The sequence below is a fragment of the Rattus norvegicus genome, chromosome 16 (assembly GCF_036323735.1).
Source record: "Rattus norvegicus strain BN/NHsdMcwi chromosome 16, GRCr8, whole genome shotgun sequence".
Taxonomy (NCBI): Eukaryota; Metazoa; Chordata; class Mammalia; order Rodentia; family Muridae; genus Rattus; species Rattus norvegicus.
This window is the reverse complement of record NC_086034.1, coordinates 31,057,026-31,072,270: the sequence shown is the minus strand read 5'-3', so window position 1 is coordinate 31,072,270 and position 15,245 is coordinate 31,057,026.

Here is a 15,245-nt window from a genome sequence, read left to right as displayed (position 1 = left end):
AGCTACTTTTGCTGTAGTATCTATGACAACAGACTCAGAGTTGAGAGAGAGAGACCTAGAAGGCTTCAACAACCCATAAACCCATAATTTCTCCACCAACATCCAGTTATTCGCATCCTAGACAGGAAAGCCACTAAATTCAATTCTTAAAAATTGTGATAAGGATGGTGAATTGTGCTTGTCCAAAACTGATGGCTTGTAGCAAGGGCTGGGGTTGAGTTCTTTAAGGGTTTGTCCATTGGAAGTTTGGCCATGGTTCAATGAGTATATAGGCAATTCAAATTGAATTTGGTTTACTTCTCCTTTGGGTGGGGGACTGTCACAAGGGTAGGGCAGTGGTTTGGGAGGACTAAGAAGTAAGAGCGATTGAGGTATATGATGTGAAATTCCCAAATAATATAGAAAAATATATTTCAAAAAAGATTGAAAATTAATGAATGAAAAGCTTCTATAAGCCAAAGAACACTGAAAATAGGACAAAAAGGCAGCCCAGAGAATGGAAAAGGTCTGTCACTAACTTCACATCTGACAGAGGATTGTAATTTAAAATATTCAAAGAACTCAAAAAACTAGATATTAACAAACTAAACAATCCAATTAAAAATACTGTAGATATCTAAACAGAGAACTCCCAACGGAGGGATCTCAAATGACTGAGAAACATTCAAAGAAATGTTCATTCTTAGTCATCAGGAAAATACAACTTACAAGCTTGAGATTATGTCTTACACACATCATTATGAAAAAGGTCAGAAACACAAATGTTTCCTCAAGCTAGTAAGAATGTGGAACAAGGAGAACATTCCTCCAGTGTTGGTATGAGTTCAAACTTATTTAAAACTTTGGAAGTTAATGTGGCAGTTTCTCAAAAATTGAAAATAAATCTACCTCAAAATCCAGCAGTCTCACTCTTTGGCATGTACTCAAATGATGCACTATTATACTGCAAGGACACTTGCTCAATTATGTTCATAGTATCTTATTCATAATAGCTAGTAACTGGAAGCAACCTTGATGTCACTCAACCAAGAATGAATAAAAACTGTACATTTACACAATGTACAATTAATCAGCTGGCAAATAAATGACATAATGATATTTACAGGCAGATGAGTGAAACTAAGAAAAGAACACTCTGATGAGGTAAACTGACCTAGAAAGAAAAGCATTGTATATATTCACTATTAAGTAGATATTAGCTAGAAAGTAAAACACAATCATCCTACAGTCCACAAACACAGAAAGGCTAAAGAACAAAAGAAGGCATCTGGGGAGACACAAGAATGTATCTGGGAAGGAGAACTAGAATAGATTTTGTGGATGGACTGTGGGCTGGTGAAGTTATGAACAGGGGATCAGGTTGAGAAGGAAGAAAATACTGAGAGAAATGACTGGAGTGTGTGAGAGCATTTAAAAGCTGAAGTGAAAACTTAGTGCAAACAAAAACTCCGTGTCATCTATGAGGGTGACCGTAGCAAACAAAGAAATAAAAAACACTCTGAATATCTTTTTAGATTATCTTTGATGATATTCTTATTCCAATGTTCTTGTACACTTTTTAAAAATTTTTGTTGTTGTTACTACTGCTGTTATTCTTTCCTTCCATTTGTTTCTTTCTTTCTTCCTTTCATTCTTTTCATCCCTCTTTCTTTTGTTTTGAATGCTACTATGTACTCTAGAATCGATTTCTGAAACAAGCTTGTATCTCAGCCCCAAGTACCTTGTTTCATCAACAGACTTGTAATAGAATTTATTCAGGATTATATGACAATCTGTAAACTATATTCTGAATCTCTGAATCTACTTTTTTCAATGTTGGTCAGGCTTATGCTGATTCACTTTCCAGAAGCATCTTTTGTTACTATCACAGTGAAATTAATTTGGATATCCATTGAATTAAAACAGTTTAAAAGCAACAAACTCAGAAGACCAAGGTGTTCCCCCTAAGTCAAAAAACTCATTAGCAATTGTTAATGTATAAATAATGCAGTGTCTGTTTATACATTTCCTCCTTGATCATGAATATTGTCAACTCCAAAGTACAGGAGGTATTTGGGTGACTATATCTTCCTCTATGGCCTATGTGCAGCTTGTATTTGATGAAAAGGCCCATGACAGCATTTTGATCATGGAAACACTCTGGAAACAAGAACTCAACATACAAGAGTCTATCCTCAGAGCTTTTTCTTAGGTTGAAGATTCTGTAAAAGGCAGAATAAGAGACAGGCATCCTTGCAGCCTATGAAATCCATTCAAGTCTTAATTATACTAAATTCCCTTGGTATACTTTCCTTTTGACTCTTGTCTACTGCCTTAACTTTGATTTATTATGTTCACTGACCTGTATGACTCTAATTCCAGGCTTCTTATGGTTTCCTCAAATTCAGTATTTTTTACTCCCTATATGATACATATCATCTAATTCACAATATTTACATTCTTAGCCTCAGATCCTCTAAATGCATATTTTGCCAATGATCACCTTCCTTGGTTACTACTACTGATTTTCCTCTAGCTTGGACTCACCTTGAAGTAAAAATATATCAGTGTATAATGAAAACCTCTAGCATGGTGGACCATGGCAAGCAGGCCTGAGCATAGCAATCATGGCAAGAACAGGTTTTGCTCTTACCCTTCTACAATTGGCTAAACTCTTATATTATATTCCTGAAGATAGTCACCAAATTCTATTCCCTTACTTAGTCACAGATTCACTCTTAACACTGAACAAAATATCAAGGTTCAGTAATCAAAATACATTTTCTTGACTAACCTAATTAAAACACCCAATCAGACCCTACCAGCACATGCTAGGCTCATTCTCACACAGATCTCCTCTTTTTCCCTCTTAAAATTGGCATATGCAAAAAAATTTAATATTTGCAAAGCTATTTGCTGATCTTTCTACCAAATTAAGATTAAGACTCTTTGTCTCTTTGCCTTGCTTAAGAGACAATCTGTTTGCATTTGGGTTGGGTTTGAAAACTGGTTTTGAGTGTAGACTGTGCCTAATATAAGGTCCAAAGGGGAGTAAACCACAGTACCAAAGTACAGGGGTCCCTTCATATAAAAAACTTAGCAGCATTTATGTTCAATGTCAAAGAAATATGAATTATAGGTTGAGTATATGAAAGTAAATCAATTTTAATTTATATTTATATACTGACATTATTTTAAATATACTTGAAAACATCTTGTATTTAAATTATCTGCAAAGTGGCTGGTGATTCCATATAGAGTAGTGGTTCTCAATCTTCCTAATGCTGTGGCACTTGAATACAGTTCCTCATGTTGTAGTGACCCTCAACTCTAAAATTATTTCAGAGTTATTTCATAAGTGTATTTTTGTTATTGTTATGAATCACAATGTCAATTCCAGAACTGCAGGATATGTTATAAGAGACCCCCGAATGGGTCATGAACCATAGATTGAGTAGTGCTGATATAGAAAGGATAATTAGCTGTAAATAGAACCAGGTCTGGTGCTGACTCTTTGTATATTAGGCACTTCTGAATGCTATTACTAAACTGTTTAGTAATGGAGTACTAAAGATACCAAAGATTGCCATCTTTGAGAGCTTGAAATTTATCCTGACCTTGCAGGACAGATGAGTGACACAGAAGATGCTCTTTGGATATATTGCAATCGCAAAGTGGCAACCTGAATTCTCTGATGGTTTTGTGAAATGCCAGAGATTAAATTTTCCTGCTATGGGCTGGCAAATTCTGTGGAGAGACATTTTTACTATATTCCAAGCCCTTTTCTCATCAGAGGTTAGATTAGTGTGTTTCTGAGAGGAAAAATCCTAGCCCACAAAGCCCGATGAGAAGTGGATATCTGCATTGGTCTGGAATGTAGTTGGTGGATACAGGACCTGGACATCAGGTGATTCTGTTCTACCTTCATGTCTTATGTTAGTTACACTAATTGCCCTGGCAGGGCTTGAATAGAAAAAAATTTAATCATCTGCTTCTATTTTTAGAAAAGGGAAATAGAAATTAGGAAGTATTTATATCAGAATGGATAAAAAAGTCAAAGGAGTATCTGTAACTCCAACCTGCGACTTCTGACTGGGGCAAATTGGGTGTTCCTACCCAACTCCCATAACTCAAAGATATCTTGTCTACCAGGGCATCTACTATATCCAGCAGATTCAGAATCTATCCACCCTGTTGGAGAGAGATCTTCCTTCTTGTTTGCAACTCTTCATGGAGCAGATCTGGTGCTTCTGCCCCATTACCATACCCCAGAAACAAACTGTCTCCTAGAAGGCCTACCTTATCCAGGGACACAGATTAGAACCTCTCCTCTCCCCAATACCTACCAAAGCTGGGACCCCCATGGAGCCCAGCAGACCATGAACATTTTGCCCTGCTAGAGACACATCTTTCTTTTGGTTTGCAACTCTGTCCTGCAAATCCACTTAGGGCCCATCTGGAGCTCTTGACCCACTCCCACACTCCAGAGACAGCCTATCTCCCAGAGGGTCTACAATATCCATATGGTAAGACCCCCTGCCATAACACCTTTCCTAGCTGAGACTCAAATGCAACTATGAGGATGCAGGATCTATATGCTCACCAGAGACACATTGTCCTTCTAGTTGGCCCTTCTGCCCAGGACAGATCAGGAGTTCTGGACCCTCCCCACTTGCCAGAAGCTGTCTGCCTATCAGGAGGTCTGCTGAACCAGGAACACAGCCTCTCTCTCTACCAGGAGGTCTGACCTAACCAGGGATACAAGAGGCCCCTGTAACTAGAGAGAGCATTGCCTGCCTCCCAGAAGGCCTGCTCTAACCCAGGTTACAGAGCTCTACCTGCATTCAAGGAGGTACAGGAAACAGAAACAACCATGACACTTAACACCAGAGATAACCAGATTGCTAGAGTCAAGCACTAAAATATAAGCAATAGAAGCCAATATAACTTGGCACCATCAAAACCCACTTTTCCCATCATAGTAAGTCCCTAATACTCTAACACACCTGAAAGGCAAGATTCTGACCTTAAATCCCAAGTAAATAATAGAGGTCTTTAAGGAGGACATAAATATCTTTTACAGAAATACAGAAGAACACAGGCAACCCATAGAAGTCCTAAAAGAGGAAACAAATGAATCCCTTAAAGAGATACAGGAAGACACAGTCAAACAAGTGACAGATTGACCAAAACTGTCCAAGACCTAAAAATGGAAATAGAAACAATAAAAGAATCACAAATGGAAGCAACCCTGGAGATGGGAAACCTAGGAAAAGGATCAGGAGTTACAGATGCACGCATTACCAACAGAATAAAAGAGATAGAAGAGAGATTATCAGACTTAGAGGATCCCGTAGAAGATACTGAAACAATGGTCAAAGGAAATACAACATGCAAAAATCTCCTATCCCAAAAACCCCAGGAAATTCAGGACAGAATAAACCTAGGAGTAATAGGAATAGAAGGCAGTGAAGATTTCCAATTCAAATGAACAGAAAACATCTTCAGCAAAGGAAGAAAACTTCCCTAACCTAAAGAAATACTTCATCATTCACATACAAGAAGCCTACAGAACACCAAACAGTTTGGACCAGGACGAGGAGAAATCCTTTCCTCACATAATAACCAAAACACTGAATGTACAGAACAAAGAAATAATATTAAAACTATAAAGGAAAAATGCAAAGTAACATACAAAGGCAGACCTATCAGGATTTTAACAGATTTCCCTACAGAAACTCCAAAAGCCAGAATGTTCTGAACAGATATTATGTAGAATCTACGAAAACAAAAAATGTCAACCCTTGCTACTATGCCCAACAATTCTCAATCACAAAACATGGAGAAAATAAGATTATCGATGAGACTACCAAACTTAAACAACACCTTTCTACTACTCCAACCATGCAGAGGATGCTAGAAGGAAACCTACGAAACACAAGAAGGGTAACTATACACAAAAAAATACAAAAAAAAAAAAAATCAACCGTCACACAACAAACCCAAAAGAAGAGAATCAAACAAACATATACCATCTCTAACAACAAAATTCATAGGAACCAAAAATCATTGGTCTTTAATATATGTCAAATAAATGAACTCAATTCCTCAATAAAAAGACACAGGGTGTCAGAACCCAGCACTTTGCTGCATACAGGACACACTACAGTGATAATGATGGACACTACCATGATCAGAGTACAAGGCTGGAAATTAGTTTTCCAAACAAATGGTCCCAAGGAAAAAGATGGAGTAGGCATTCTAATACTAAATAAAAATAGACTTTCAACCAAAACTTATCAAAAGACATGGGAGGGTGCATTTTATACTCATCAAAGGAAAAACAGACCAAGATGAATTCTTAATTATGAACATCTATGCCCCAAATGCAAGGGCACCCAGATTCATACAAGAAACTTTACTAAAGCTCAAAACAAACATTGAACCTCACTCAATTATAGTGGGGTATTTCAATACCCCACTCTTACTAATAATGTACAAGTCCCTGAAACAGAAACTAAACAGGGACACAGTGGAAACTAATAGAGATTGTGAACTAAATGGATTCAACAGATATCTTCAGGAAAGTTCATCCTAAAATGAAAGAATACACCTTTCCACAACACCTCATAGTACCTTCTCAGAACTTGACCATATAACCAGACATAAAACAAGCCTCAACAGATACAAGAAGGTTAAATATAATACCACTATGGAATAAGGCTGTACTTCAATGATAAGACAGCAGAAACCCACATATCATCAGACTGAGCATGAGAACCACAATGGAGGAGTTAGAGAAAGGACTGAAGGACCTGAAGGGGTTTGCAATCCCACAAGAAGAAGAAAAATATCAACCAACTAGATCCCCCAGAGCTCCCAGTGACTAAACCAACAGCCAAAGAGTGCACATGGGGGACCCATGGGTCAAGCCGCATATGTAGCAGATGATGGCATTGTCTGGCATCAATAGGAGGAGAAGTCCTTGGTCCTGTGAAGGAACTTTTCCCCAGTGCAGGGGAATGCAAGGTGTTGAGGAGGGAGTAAGTGGGTGAGAGGGGGAGTATCCTCATAAAGGCATAGGAAAGGGGGATGAGAAAGGTGGGAAATGGGAAAGGGGATGACATTTGAAATGTAAATACATAAGCAATCCAATAAAGAAAAAGAAATAAGGAAAAAGCCCACATACTCATGGAGACCAGACAAATCTTTAGTCGATGATAGCTTTGACAGAGAAGAAAAAGAGAAAAAAATTAAAGCTTTCCAGAATTTAATGAAAATCAAGACACAGCATATCTATGTGGGACACAATGAAATTAAAGCTTTCCAGAATTTAATGAAAATCAAGGCACAGCATATCTATGTGGGACACAATGAAAGCAGTACTATGTGGAAAATTCATAGCAAGAAGTGCCTTCATAATAAAATTGAAGAGATCCTACTCTAGCAACTTGACAGCACATCTGAACATTCTACAAGAAACAGAAGCAAACAAACTCAAGAGGAGTTGATGGAAGGAAATAATTAAATTCAGGGCTAAAACAACCAATTATAAACAAATGTAATAACAAAAATATTTAATAAAACTAAGCTGTTCTTTGAAAAAATCAACAATATACAAAAAACTTAGTCAAACTAACTAAAGGGCACAGAGAGAGTATGCAAATTAACAAAATCAGAAATGAAAAGGGAGACATAACTGAGGAAATTCAAAAAATTATCTGATCTTACTGCAAAAACCATTATTCAGCAAACCTGGAAAACTGAGATAAAATGGATGACTTTTGAGATAGACACAATGCACCAAAGTTAAATCAGGATCACTTGAATTATCTAAACAGTCTGATGACCCCAAAAGAGATAAAAGCAGTCATTAAAAGTCTCCCAACCAAAAAAAAAAAGCTGAGGGTCAGATGGATTTATTGCAGAATTCTGCCAAACCTTCAAAAAAGACGTATGGCCAATACTCCACAAATTATTCAACACAATGGAAGCAGAAGGAATACTACCTAATTTGTTCTAAACCACACAAAGACAGAACAAAGAAAGTGAACTCCAGACCAAATTTCTTTAAGAACATAAATGCGAAAAGAATCAAGAAAATTCTTGCGCTGAATTAAAGAATACCGAAAGGCTTATATATATGAAAAAAATACATGATTATCTTATTAGACTCTGAAAAAAGCTTAGACAAAATAGAAATTCCTTCATGTTAAATGTCTTGGAGAGATCATGAACTCAAAATATATACCTAAACATAATGAAAGAAATATACAGAAAACCAATGGCCAACATCAAATTAATTGAAGAAAAACTTGAAGTTGCCCACTGTCTCCCTACTTATTCAATATAGTACTTGAAGTTCTACCTAGAGCAACTGGACAACAAAAAGATGTTAAAGGAATTCATATTGGGAAGGAAGAAATCAAGAAATCATTATTTGCAGATGGTATGATACTATACATAAGTGACCCCCAAAATTCTACCAAAGAACTCCCACGGGTGATCAGAACTTTAGCAAAGTTCCTAGATATAAAATTAAAGAAATCAATAGCCTTTCTCTACACAAAGAATAAATGGGCTTAGAAAGAAATTAAGGAAACAGTATTCTTCACAATAATCACAAATAATAAAACATATCTTGCTCTGACTCTACCCAAGCAGGCAAAAAAATCTATATGACAAGAACCCAAGTTCCTGAAGAAAAAAATCAAAGGAAACTTCAGAAGGTGGAAAGATCTCCCATGCTCATGAATCTGTTAGGATTAACAGAAAAAATATGGCTGCCTTATTTAAAGCATTCTACAAATTCAATGCAATCTCCATCAAAATTCCAACTCTTTTTTCACAGAGATAGGAAAAGTAGTTCTCAACTTCATATGGAATAGTAGAAAACCCAGGATAGCAAAAAGATAAAAGAACTTCTGTGGGAATCACCATCCCTGACCTCAAGCTGTACTACAGAGCAATACTAATAAAACCTAATAGTATTGGTACAGAGATAGATAGGTCAATCAATGGAATCAAATTCAGGACCCAGAAAGAAACACATGCAAATATGGACAATTGATTTTTGACAAAGAATCCAAAACCATAGCGTGAACAAAAGAAAACATCTTCAAAAAACGGTGTTGGTCTAACTGGTGGTCTGCATGTAGAAGACTATAAATAGATCTATATTTATATCCTTGTGCAAAGTTCAAATCCAAGTGGATCAAGGACCTCCATATAAAGCTAGATACATTGAATTGAATAGAAGAGAAAGTGGGGAAAAGACTCAAAACACATTCGCACTGAGGAAATTTTCCTTAACATCAATGTCTCAGGCTCTAACATCAACAATTGACAAATGGGACACATGAAACTGAAAAGCTTCTGTAATGCAAAGGTCACTGTTAATAGGACAAATCAGCAACCAACAGATTGGGAAAAGACCTTTACTAACTCTACATCCAATAGAGGGCTAACATCCAAAATATACAAAGAAGCCAAGAATTTAGACTCCACAAAACCAAATAACCCAATTTAAAAATGGGCTACAGAACTAAACAGAGAATTCCCAACAGAGGAATTTCAAATGGCTGAAAAGCACCTAAATAAATGTTCAATAAATATCCTTAGTCATCAGGAAAATACAAACAAAATGGCCCTAAGATTCCACCTTATACCAATTAGAATGGCTAAGATCAAAAACTCAGGAGACAACAAATGCTAGAGAGGATGTGGAGAAAGAGAAACACTCCTCCATTATTGGTGGGATTGTAAACTGGTACAAAGACTCTGGAAATCATTCTGGGGTTCCTCAGAAAATTAGAAATATTTCTACCTAAAACCCAGGTACACCACTCCAGGGTATATACCCAAAAGATGCTCCACAATATCACAAGGATATTCACAGCAGCCTTATTTGTAATAGCTAGAAGCTGGAAACAACCCAGATGTCCCTCTACCTAAGAATGGACAAAATTGTGGAATGTTTACACAATAGAACACTACTCAGCTTTTAAAAATGAGAACACCATGAACATTGCTGGCAAATGGAACTAGAAAATATCTTCTTGAGGGAAGTAACTCAGACCCAAATGACATGCATTGTATGTACTCACTAATATTAGCCAAACTACCAGAATACCCATGGTACAACACGCATATCATATAAAGATCAAAAAGAGGAAAGGCCCACTTAGAAGGGGGAACAAAATAATCACAGGAATCATAGGAGGGAGAGACCTTGGTGCGAGAGGTGAAGGGGAGGCAATAAAGGGGAACAGGATCAGATATGGTGGGAAACAGGAGAGAATCCCAAAGCAGCAGGGAATTGAATAGAATTATACAGCAGGATGGAATGGGTGATGGTAGGAAAGCAACCACTAGAAAGTCCCAGACACCAGGGATGTGAGAGGCTCCCAGGAATCAATGGAGATGACATTAGCTTAAATGTCCAACAGTGTGTAGATGGAACATGAAAAGACCACCTTCTCCAAGTAGATAGAAATGACCCACAGTTGAGAGATAGGGCCACCTACCCATCTCAACAATTTTGACCCAGAATTATTCTTGTTTAAAGGAAATTCAAATAGTAAAAATGGAGCACAGACTAAAGGAAAGGCCATCCAGAGACTGCTCTAACTTGGAATACATCCCATGAGCAGACACTAAACCCTCACACTACTGCTGAAGCTGAGATGTGCTTACAGACACAAGCCTAACATGGCTGTCCTCTTAGAGGCTCTACCAGAACCTGACTGAGATAGATGGAAATTGCTGTGCTTTATTGAAAGATGCCCAGATATGCTTTATAAAGCGAGGTATGGGGAGGTGGGAGGTGTGTCTTGGCGGATCCATGCAGAGACATCCCTTCCCCCTGAGGTTCCAGCCATATGACACTCAGTATGTGTAGAAGATCAGTTATGTAGGGCATGGGAAGGGGACTTGAGAAGAGAGTAGAGACAGACAGAGAAAGAGAGAGAGAGAGAGAGAGAGAGAGAGAGAGAGAGAGAGAGAGAGAGAGAGAGAGAGAAGGGAGAGAGAGGAAGGGAGAGACAGAGACAGAGAGAGGGGGGGAGGTGAGATGAGAAGAGGAGAGGCAAGGAGAGGAGATGCTGGCCAGGAACAAAATAAGAGAGGGAAGAGGAAGTGGAAAGAGGGAAAGAAGGGCAAGGGAAGAAAGAGAATCAGAGAGAGAGAAGGGGCATAGAGAGCTACGAAGATGCAAACAGTCCCTTTTATAGCAAGCCAGGCCCACCTGGCTGTTGCCAGTTAACTAATTGTTGAGCAGAGCCTAGAATGAATGTGAACAGATACTTACAACCAACCATTGGACTAAGCCTGGGGAACCCTATAGAAGAGCTAGGGGAAGGACTGAAGAAGATGAAGGGGATTGCAACCCCATAGGAACAGAAACACTATCAACTAACAAGACGCCTCAGAACTCCAAAGCACAGACCAACCAAAGGGGTCTGTGGTCCCCCACTATATATGAAGCAGAGAACTGCCTTGTCAGGCCTCAGTGGAAGGGAATGTACTTGGTCTTGTGGAGGCTTCATGCATCAGAAAGGGGGGATGCTATAGGGGTGAGGTGGGAATGGGTATGTAAGGGAGCACCCTTTTATACTAGAAGGCGTGAGTGATAGAATTAGGGGCCCATGGAGGGGGAGACCAGGAAAGGGGATGACATTTGAAATGTAAATAAATGAAATAATTAATAAAGAAACTAAAGTAATAAGACCATGTGCATTTCCTTTATTAAATATAATGTCATATTGGAATTCTAGGAAAATACCTTTCGGCTGTAGATCTTCTGTAAGTAATGAAGATACAAATGCATTTATAAACCACTAGAGTAAATAGAGAAGTAGGTGTTTGGGTGGCTAAATGATTTCTGAATTTTGTGAATTAGCTTTAGTAGATATGGATGAGGTGGAGTGGGTAGTTACATAGTAGGGTGATATACTGGAAAGCATGATAGGCAGAATGTATCTTTATTTCCGCATACCAGAATCATTTTGGAGAATCCCTTGTTGACTGTAAACCTTGAATTGTCTTCCTTCTGATGTTAACTGCTTATCTTTTATAACATTCTTCCTAGGCTATTTTAGGAATGGCCATGAAGTAGCACTGTCAGTGAAGAAGGTAAGGGACTTTGACTAGCTTAAAGTCACTTTTTTTTTGCCACTTTTCCAACCAGGATCAACACATCTCCATAGATAGAAAAGACTTAGAGGCAACACTCAAATGCTAGTTAGGTTTTTTTCTCTGTGTAACAGTAGTAAAAGCCTTATTAACATTTGCCACATTCACCTGTGCTGAATCATTTGTTCAAAATGCCATTTTCTTATCTACCCTTTCTTTGTATCTTAGGCATCAAAAAATTCTCAGTGACTAGTACGTATTATTTATATTCTACAATATTGTGATGGAAATCATATGTGATGGTAAGAAATAATGTGTTTTATGTAATAGACAATATTTTTCAAATCAAACTAAGTGAATAGAATATATTTCTAATCTTCTGGCTCATTACGTATTTTCTATTTTCCTTTCTTTAACTTCATTCATTTTCTGTCTTTAATGTAGAGACATCCTTGACCTGAAAAAAAAAGAAGAAGAAAATTCTGCAAATGCTACACGGCTTACTTACTTTCCACAATGATATGTATACCCATGTGTGTTAGCATCTTATAACTCCCTTCACAGAGACTTGCCTTGTGTTGGACATGAATACAGTGAAACATTTTAAGTATGCACTGCATTTATTTCCCATCTCCCTTATCCACTAGATTTGTTTACAGAAAATATCCATACCTTTCTCTTCTGAGTGAAAGCAATTGTTTAGTTTCACCTAATGTTAAGAAAGTATTTGACATTAAGTAGAGATTTGATATTCCAGATAATAATTTTTGTTGAAATTTTCTTTCTTTCTTTCCTTCTTTCTTTCCTTCTTTCTTTCTTTTTTTCTTTCTCTCTGTCTTTCTTTTTTTTGTAATTGACATTAGTTGTGTGTCGTTGGTTTAGTGATTGTCAAATTATTTTGGGAAAGAGAGAATTTTATGTAAAGAGACTTCAGTGTAGAATTATGTTTGCTTGCCTACTTCTTTCTGCATACAAGGACAAATCAGTTCGAATCAGGGTCTGACGATGTTTCTTGTTTGTTGTGCCCTCACAGGAGTACTGTTGAATACTTGCTATTTTCAAAAGGAAAGCTGCCAGTCTATCTTTATTTGTAGGTCTCCTTGGGAAATGGACATTTCTTTGTGGATGAAAGGCTCCAAATACAAACAACCAAGACAGTTGCTATCTGAACTGCACATCGTGTCTTCCCTCCAGGCTGTTATCTCTAATATTTATTACAACTACATGCAGGCTCCCAGTTGATATTGCAACATTATTGCCTGAAAATGATAGAAATCTCAGCCTTGTTTCTCTTTCCTTTTTATTTGTGTGTGTATATCAGCTGGGGAATTGAAGATTAAAGAAAAAAAAAAACAGCAGTGTGTTAGCTAAATGGCCTTCCCAGGAAAGCAGTGAAATTGTAAGTAGGTTGAATGTGAGACTTTATTTCTATTGGCTGTTATTCCTTTTTTTGTAAAGATCATATTTATTTTTAAATTTTTCTATATGAGTGTTTTATCTAGGAGTGTGTGTGTGTGTGTGTGTGTGAGTGTGTGTGTGTGTGAGTGTGTGTGTGTGTGAGTGTGAGTGTGTGTGTGAGTGTGTGTGTGTGTGAGTGTGTGTGTGTGTGAGTGTGTGTGTGTGTGTGTGAGTGTGAGTGTGTGTGTGTGAGTGTGTGTGTGTGTGTGAGTGTGTGTGTGTGTATGTGTGTGTGTGAGTGTGTGTGTGTGAGTGTGTGTGTGTGAGTGTGTGTGTGTGTGAGTGTGTGAGTGTGTGTGTGTGTGTGTGAGTGTGTGTGTGTGAGTGTGTGTGTGTGAGTGTGTGTGTGTGTGTGAGTGTGTGTGTGTGTGAGTGTGTGTGTGTGTGTGAGTGTGTGTGTGTGTGTGAGTGTGTGTGTGTGTGTGAGTGTGTGTGTGTGAGTGTGAGTGTGTGTGTGTGTGAGTGTGTGTGTGTGTGTGTGAGTGTGTGTGTGTGTGTGAGTGTGAGTGTGTTTGTGTGTGAGTGTGTGTGTGTGAGTGTGTGTGTGTGTGTGAGTGTGTGTGTGTGAGTGTGTGTGTGAGTGTGAGTGTGTGTGTGTGTGAGTGTGTGTGTGTGTGAGTGTGTGTGTGTGTGAGTGTGTGTGAGTGTGTGTGTGTGTGTGAGTGTGTGAGTGTGTGAGTGTGTATGTATGTGTGTGTATGTATGTGTGTGTTTATGTGTGTGAGTGTGTGTGTGTGTGAGTGTGTGTGTGTGTGTGAGTGTGTGAGTGTGTGAGTGTGTGTGTGTGTGTGAGTGTGTGTGTGTGTGAGTGTGTGTGTGTGAGTGTGAGTGTGTGTGTGTGTGAGTGTGTGTGTGTGTGAGTGTGTGTGTGTGTGTGTGAGTGTGAGTGTGTTTGTGTGTGAGTGTGTGTGTGTGAGTGTGTGTGTGTGAGTGTGTGTGTGTGTGAGTGTGTGTGTGTGAGTGTGTGTGTGTGAGTGTGAGTGTGTGTGTGTGTGAGTGTGTGTGTGTGTGTGTGAGTGTGTGTGTGTGTGTGAGTGTGTGTGAGTGTGTGTGTGTGTGAGTGTGTGAGTGTGTGAGTGTGTATGTATGTGTGTGTATGTATGTGTGTGTTTATGTGTGTGAGTGTGTGTGTGTGTGTGTGAGTGTGTGTGTGTGTGTGAGTGTGTGAGTGTGTGAGTGTGTGTGTGTGTGTGTGTGTGTGTGTGTGTGTGTACTCTGTATGTCTCAGATACTTCCATAAACCAGAAGAGGGAACAACAGAAACCCTGGGACTGGAGTTACGGGCCTTTGCAAGCTTCATAGAGGTACTGGAAACCAAACCCTGGTCTTTGTCAATATCAGTGAGCGCTGAATCAACTCTAGAGACCTTGGGTTTTATTCTTTAAGCATTTATTTCTAACTGCTTTACTTATTCTTTGTTCACAGGTTTCTCTACATATACATTTTCATGTAAATATGTTTTCACACGTTAAAATTCAACTTCCATGGACTAAACCTCTACCCAAACATGATAATGGACTGACCCATGGCTCCAACTGCATATGTAGCAGAGGATGGCCTTCTTGGGCACCAGTGGAAGGGGACTCCCTTGGTCCTGCCAAGGTTGAACCCTTAGCGCATGGGAATGTCAGGAGTGGGGTTGGTAAGGGGGTGCATGGGAGGAACACACTTATGGG